At 49.7% G+C, this 7,675-nt stretch overlaps 1 protein-coding gene across 23 annotated transcripts in view; it reads right to left on the reverse strand.

Moving 5' to 3' along the window:
• TNRC6C (trinucleotide repeat containing adaptor 6C) overlaps positions 1-5,028 on the reverse strand; it is a 100,710-nt gene extending 95,682 nt beyond the window's left edge. For 22 of the 23 annotated variants that reach the window (XM_071764296.1, XM_071764293.1, XM_071764289.1 and 19 more), the window contains exons 1-2: positions 4,887-5,028; positions 4,030-4,667 (exon numbers count right to left, since the gene is read on the reverse strand). The gene's annotated coding sequence lies outside the window, so the exon portion shown is untranslated. The remainder of the gene's footprint in view (positions 1-4,029; positions 4,668-4,886) is intronic. The other variant, XM_071764272.1, reaches the window with a different exon arrangement.
• Positions 5,029-7,675: the final 2,647 nt, after the last annotated feature.

A 7,675-nucleotide genomic window follows, 5' to 3' on the forward strand; every position in this document is an offset into this window, starting at 1 on the left:
ACCTGTTAAGAGACTGTGCAAAGCACATAGATCATTTAGTAATGTAATTTACTGCCACTTCTAGATCATCTCCCCATTCAATAAAGGACACTTCTCTTCTAAATACTATTTGCCCTGGATGGTATCTTCATAATACAGCTGAAAACCTCAAACCATTATCACCAGAAGATATCAGCTGATCCCAAATTGGCCAGACTGCAGCGTCACAGCCATTTAAGAGGTTTCCTTATCATTCATCTTTAATACTAAGGGATTGACAGGCTCCTACCTGCAGCTTCTGGGCCAAAGGGAAACCTTCTAATGGTATTACCATTATCTTGTAATCTGAATTTTAAACAATTAAAACAATAGCACTTTTGTGTTGCACATCTCTACTGAAACCAAAGACGATCAATTTTTAATCAGTTCTCGTGTTGGAGTCCAATATAAAGCACAGATTTTATAAAAGCAGCAGCAATATGGATTCTACATTTTAGCTTTAAAGGCAGCAGCACAGTAACCTGCAGAGATACAAGCCATCAACAGAGCTTATTTTGTTTATTTAGCCAAGGTTTGGCCATTTTTAAAGCTGCAGTTCTGGGAGTCAAGCCTATCTAACAATTCTCCCCTAATGAAAGGCTCTTTTTACTGAAGCAAAGGATGGCTCCACCCCTGACCTCCTCCTTCGCCTTGCTTTGGAAAGGGGCCAGATGACAGCATTTGGAAAAGCGCATGTTTATCTCAGCAATGCCAGCTGCTAAGTTAACATGTTCCCCGTTCCCACATCCACCACTCTTGCTTAAGTCTCAACAGCTAAAACTGAAAGTAAAAGCTGCTGCTATCGGGCTTTTCGGAACCAAGTTAAAACGGCTGAGAGAGAAGGTGTCTGAAAGGGCTGTAAGGCTCGTTTTGAGGAACCAGCAGGCAGAAAATCCTGGATTTAAATGAATAAAATTCCCTGGTTATCCTGAATGAACTAAAACCAGAAAAATAAGGTTTATTTCCAGACTAATTTAAAGTTAGACTTTTTATAAGGTTGCCCTCCAGCAAGAATTTACTTGAAGACAGAGATTACAGCCCCTGCTTGACAAAACCTTTACCTTCACCCTGTTTTGCTGCAGCTCCAGCTATGGAACTTGGGAACTTTGAGAACACCAAAAAAAAAAATATTCAAATTAAAAGTACTCTTATGCCAAATCATGCTATTTCTCACATCAAGGCAAATTTCATTCTATTATTTTTCCAAGCCTTAAAAAGCTTGTGCAAACAAAAAAAGGATAGAAATAACTTCCTTAACTTAAACCTCAGGGAAGAACCTCAAAAGTCATCAGAAGCATAGCTTGTTGCTTCAACAGGAAAGACAAAACCTGGGAAAAAAAAAATTAAGCCAGAGAGGTGGATTTTTCATTCATCCTAACAAGCAGGCTTTGCAACAGCAGATGAAATAAACCTCATCCCATTCACAGGTGATCAGAGACTGATTTTGAAAAATGTAAAGATGCCAGGACAAGAGGACAAAGTTACCAAATGCTTCTTCACACCAAATGAAGACTCAAAGGCAGCATCCCAGAGTAAATTCCACCATGCTTTGTAGTAGGACAGAAATGGCACAGAGCTCCCCACCAGTACATTTTTAGTAGGTGAGGCTAACACCCTGCAACAATCACAGCCCAATTACAAAACAATCCATGTTGAAACAGACACAGCAGCATCCACAAACATGCTCAGGTCAGCTTTCACCCTGATGGATGCCAATGCTTAAATATGAGAATTCACATAAAGAAAAAACAGAAATATTATTAAAGTCTAGAGTATTTTATACTGCAATCCAGAAGAGCTGTAAATAAACAAGTTAATGTGCCCTTTTTGCTTTTTTTTTTTAATATTATTAGAAACAAGCTTCCATCCAAAGTACAGAATTTTGCCTAAAATACAGCCCCTAGTATTGATAAACATCACTCTTGCCCTGAAACAAGCCCTGCCCCTCGGCTCCAGCAGCTTTCCTGCTGGCAGCACCTGCTCATCAAGGGCTGAGCTGAGACCCTCTGGTTTTCTCAAGCTCCATGCCATGCTAGTCAGGTAACTGAAAAGATTCCTTCTCCTTAGAAAACCAGGACAAAGCAAGGAAAGGCATTATTACACCACTGCTAGTCCCCTTGAACAGCCATGTCCACTACAAACAAAAAGTTCAAATTAATCTGATTTATTAGACCTAGTTGTCACCGATTCCAAAGCAGCAAGGATAACACAGCCTCTGTAATCCCTACCCCAAAAAGCAACCTCGATGCTCTAAACCAGGGAGCAAGCCTCCCGCAGACAAAAGCAATTTTTCTCGCTATTTGTATGTACACAAGTCTGACATTGAAGCTTTCACGTTTAAGAAATAATTCCAGAAGCTGAAAGAGCCAGAACACTACATCCGGGGGCAGGTTCCATTTTGAGTTTCCCAAATCACACATTGGAGTAACCTGACAGATATTCCGAGGGCTTCCGGAATTTCAGGCACCGCAATTATGGAAAAACTACGTGATTTGCTAAGCAGAGGTGGCACCCAGTGCAAGCCACCTACTACTTCCTTGGAAAACACAGGGGGGGGAAAAGCATCGAGAGGCAGCGTCTACCCCTCCACTACCTTCTTCAAGCGATCGGGAAGGAATATCCGTCAGGAAACTGCGTTTTAATTCTTAGTTGGAGGTGAATCCAGAGGACCCACCCACCCACCGTGTGTAATCAGGGCGAGCTTTTCAAGCCATGACTTCATTCCGCAGCAAAACCCAACAGCAGTGCAGATGTTCTCCTGCTCCTCGGGGCTGGCATTGTCCTCAGGGCCACAGAGCACCACCAAGAGCCACCTGATTTAAAGCTCTGCATCACCCACTAACAGCGGGATTTATTGGATTTTTAATTACCCTAACTGGCCTAATGTCCAGGGCAAATTTCAGTATATAAATTAGGCGTAAATTCCTCAGATATATCTATACGTGCACAGCGAGGAAAAAATTTGCTACAGACAAGTGTGACGTCGTGAAGATTATTTCTAAATTTAAACTGGCTGGTATTATTCATCTAACAAATACCTGCCCACAGATACGCTCAAGTCGTAGCAGAAAATAAAAGCCACAAAGTATGACTAGCAGTATTTAATTTAACGGGAAAAAAGGGGGGAAATGGAATCGAGTTCAGTAAATCCCCTAATTGGACCTTCAACTAATTACATATTAAGAAGATTAACCTTTGACACGAAGTTGTGATACAAAGAAGATTCAAACAATTAATAAACTTAAGTGTTTCAAGATTTCTCAGGTTAAAAACTTAACTCTTGCTAATTTCTTCCCCTTCAGCGTCGCAAGTTTAAAACAAACTGCTTGATATTCTCTCTCCCCCCGGAGATTTACATGTTTAGACGAAGATCTCTCTGAATACTCCAGAGAAAATTTACAGCAGTTGCCCATAATCTCATTACGTGGGGGAGAGAGAAGGGAAGAGGTGGGAAGTAAAAAAAAAAAAAAAATAAAATCCAGAAATCATAACTTTTAACACAAAGCAGCCCGGAAGGACAAAGCTGGAGCCTCATCTCCCAGCAGAGCAGCACTCCTGACTCTACTCACACCCCTCATTTTCCAGACTCGGGATCATTTCCAACAATAATTTTCACACGTGTAAGTTACAAAGCGAGCACACACGGTACTATCTGACACAGGTTTGCATTAATAGCACAACGTACACACAAATGGCACCTCTGTTCGCTTGTTTTGTGCACAACAGCTATCGGAACCGGGAAAAGGTATATCGAAAAATACCCGATTCTTGCACGAAAAAAACATTCCGGCAAGCTGCTTAAAGGAGAAAAGGTATCTGATCAAAATAAGTAGATTTTGAGATGTTTTAGGGTGTTGCTTGCTTCACTGACTAATAAGTAGGAGGAAAAAAAAGAAAAAATCTGGTTTGGAGTTGTGAGGACTAAGGAGGTATGCACTGGCTTAGCAGATCTCTTCCACTGCTAACTTCTCCCATGCCCAGATTAAGAGAGGCTCTATTACCCCTTCTTACCTTTTAGTCTTTTCTTTATAGGGCTCTTTGGCAGCTTTCGACTCAGTCTTGCTGTGAGGAAACAAGCGAGTATTTTGTCTACCGTGTAGGGGTCTTTCTGACGTGTTCCTTTCTTATTTTAATGCTTCCTTTTGTTTTTTGATTTTTTTTTTTTTTTTTGTAAGTGTACCCGTAATTTCACGAATCTAAATACGAAAAAATCTCACACGGCCAAAAAAATTAAGTTTTTTTTGTTGTCGTCGTCGTTGTTTTACCCCCTCGAGGAAAAAAAAAGTCTGCCACACAGGAGAAGAAAAAAAAAAAACCAACAGATCAAGAGGAAAACACTATCCAAGTAGAAAAGCGAGGAGCTTCAGTGTTATCCAGCCCGGAGAAGTGCAGCAAAAGCAGCTCCAATTCCAAAACACGCTTTTGATTTCCAGTGAAGCAAAGGAGAGAAAAAAAAAAACAAAAAACCAAGAAACCAAGACAAAAATACACCTTAAAAGTCCTCAGCTAAATTTTTGCACGAGTGTGTCTTAATACAAGTTTGCTTTTACGTGTTGCAGCAAAACCCACGCAAGCCTGGATTTGGAGTTGATCGAGATGAGTTATCGTGTGTGTGTCTTGATGGGTTCTCAGTCCACATGGAGGAGCATCTGAGAGGGTTTTAAAAAGTGCAAATCAAAAAAAGAGAAACCGGGATCCAGAAAATAGTTTTAAGGTGGATCCCTCCCCTTCAAAAAAAAAAAAAAAAAAAAAAAAAAGAAAACCAAACCCTAAAAAACACACAAGAAAAAAAAAAAACCCACAACAACAACAACAAAAAAAAAAACAACCAAAACCAAAACCCCAACAACACAAAACAAAAAACCCACCACGGAGCCACGGGGGGGAATCCGGAGTCTCACATGGGGCTCCGGGCAGGAGGATCCCGCCGAGTTTCTCGCTCCAGGGAGCGGCGGAGCCGCTGCAATCTCTCAGGGGAGGAGGAGGAGGAGGAGGATCCGCGTCTCTCTGGCAGGGACCCCAGCGGAGCGATCCAGCGGCCTCTCCGGCGGGAGGAGGAGGAGGAGGATCCGGCAGCCTCTCTCGCAGGAAGGAGCGAGCGCGGGGAGGGGATCCGAGGAGGAGGATCCAGCAAAGTCTTTCACAGAGGGAGGGGGGGGAGAGAACGCGACGGGGGGAGTGGGGAAACCCAACAGTCTGTCTGCCGCGCTCGCACAGGGGATCCGGGGGCAGGAGGAGATCCCGCGGGCTCTCTCCGTCTCCTCCGGAGGGATCCGGCAGGCTCTCTGGGCGGCGGGAGGCTGCGGCTGCCGAGCCCCGAGCCTGGGGACAGGGACCCGGACGCCCGTACCCCCGGGGGGAGGCGGGTAGCAGGGGAGGCCGGGGGCCGAGGCCGCAGCGTCTCCCCAGGGGGCTGCAGCAGTCCGTGTGTCAGCCGGGCTGGCTGGCGGAGGCTGGGGAGGGGGTTGGGGTGGGGGGGGGTGGAGGGGACCGCAGCGCTTCTCTCCGTCCCTCCCGCTCGCTCTCGCCTCGTCCGCTCGCAGGCAGGCGGTGCCTGGCTCAGTGCTGCCGGGCCGGTCCCCCGCTCCTCCGCGTCGCCACCGCCGCCGCCGCCACCACCACCGCCAGGGACGCCGCCTCCGCCGCCGCCGTCCTCAGGAGCAGAGCTGCTGCCACCGCGGCCATTTTGTTGCTAACTGACAACAGCCCCGCCAGGCAGCGCCAGACCGCGGGGAGGCTCCGCCAAGCGCTCCCCCTCCCTCCCCTCCCCGCGCTGACCTCAAACAGGAAGTCTGCACCCCCCCTCCTCCCCCTCCGCCCCCGCCCCCTCCGGCCCGCGCGCGGCCACGTGACAGGGGAGCCCCCGCCACATGCAAATGAGCGCGGGCGCCGCAGCCAAAGAGCGCCCAGGCCGCGCGCTCCGGCCACGCCCCCCCCCCGCACCACCCAACAACGCAACCCCGACCCCCCCCCATAGCCCCCCCATACCCTCCCATAGCCCCCACCCCTCCACAGCCACCCCCACCCCCCTCCACAGCCCCCCCGTAGCCCCCCATAGCCCAGACCCCCTCAACAACCACCCCCACGTCCCCCCCAAAGCCCGCACCCCCCCCAACACCCCACACACACCCCCAACGCCCCCCCTACAGCCACCCCACACCCCCCCCATAGCCCCCACACCAGCCCCCCCGCACAGCCCCCACCCCCTTACCCCCCCAGGTCCCCCCACTCTCTCCCCTACGACCCCCCCACAGCCCCTCCCATCACCACCCCCCCACAGCCCCCGCAGCGCCGGGAGGAGGGGGGGGGGGGGGGGAAGGAAGGGAGGAGGAGACAGTCCCGCACAGCCCCGCACAGCGCCGCATGCAAACCCTCCCCAACCCAAATGAATTTCGGTGCACGCACAACCCCCCCCCCCCACACACACCCCCTGTGCAAACGCCCGTGGGTGCCTGCACACCGTCCTGCCAACAACCACCCCGCAGCAAACACCGCAGCGGGGAAGGGGGCTTGGGGGGGGGGGGGCACGGAGCAGCGAGAAGGAGCCGGCCCAGAGGGTGTTGGTGTGAAACAGGGTTCTGTGCACCCTGAGGTGCCGATGGTTTTACCCCCAGCCCTGCTGCCCGTGTCTCCCAGCAGTGCCCCAGAGGTGCGGGTGTGGGTGCGGGTCTGGGTACCCACGCCTGCATCCCCCTCACCACGCTCCGCAAACCCCTCGGGTCGGGGCCGGCCCCCGGCAGCGCTGAGCTACTTCAGGCCATCCGAAGGGGATGCTCGGCCCTCCCCAAGATGCCAACAAAAAATAACTGCAGCTTTGTAAATAAACTTGAGGTTACCCGAGCCGGGGAAGCTGCCAGGAGCTGTGTGCCTGGGAGAGGGGAGGGGACACAGCAGCATTCAGAGGGACGGGGCTGCACCCCCCAAATATCCGCGTTCCGCATTTGTAGGTTTGAGGAGAAAGCCGGGATCTGTTCCCAAGGCACTACAGGGAAGCGAAGGCTGCAAACCCGAGTCATTTTTGCTACAAATCGGTGAGGCCAGGTCTGCCAGCAGGTCCTTGCTGCTTCCCTCCTCTCCCTGCTCTGCAGTGAATGTTCCGGGAATGTTCCGGGAGCTCCAAGGAAACCTAAAACCCGAACCCGCAGCCCCGCTCCGCTTCGGGATGAACTGAATGCGGGTTACGGAGCAGAGTTTGCTATTGCACACACAGCAGGAGCTGGGGAAACAAAAAGCCCGGTCCAGTCCCCGGGTGATTTCTGGAGGGATCAAAACCACCCTCGGCAGCTCCAGAGCCTGGGCGAGCGGCAGCAGGAGCCCGGTGTCCCTTGACCACTGGAGGGAGCCCATATTGTGCCAGAATGCAACAGAAATACTACGCGGAAGACAAAAAATAATAAAATATGAAATATCAGATCATTGTAGTCAGGACAAAGTGTCTTCTCCAGGTCAGACAATGATCTATATATACGCACAATGTTATAAAAATCAGATTTAAATGTCCCATTGTACTTCATCAGCACAAAGAAAGGAAGGAATTACTAAGAACAAGGATTTATTTTTTTTTTCCCCCCCCACGTTTTGAGTGTCAGTCTAGCACCTTTCACCAGGAGTGAATTCATACACCACGATGAGTGGCAACACATGGACGAGGCCTGTC

Source organism: Heliangelus exortis, chromosome 20, assembly GCF_036169615.1.
Source record: "Heliangelus exortis chromosome 20, bHelExo1.hap1, whole genome shotgun sequence".
Taxonomy (NCBI): domain Eukaryota; kingdom Metazoa; phylum Chordata; class Aves; order Apodiformes; family Trochilidae; genus Heliangelus; species Heliangelus exortis.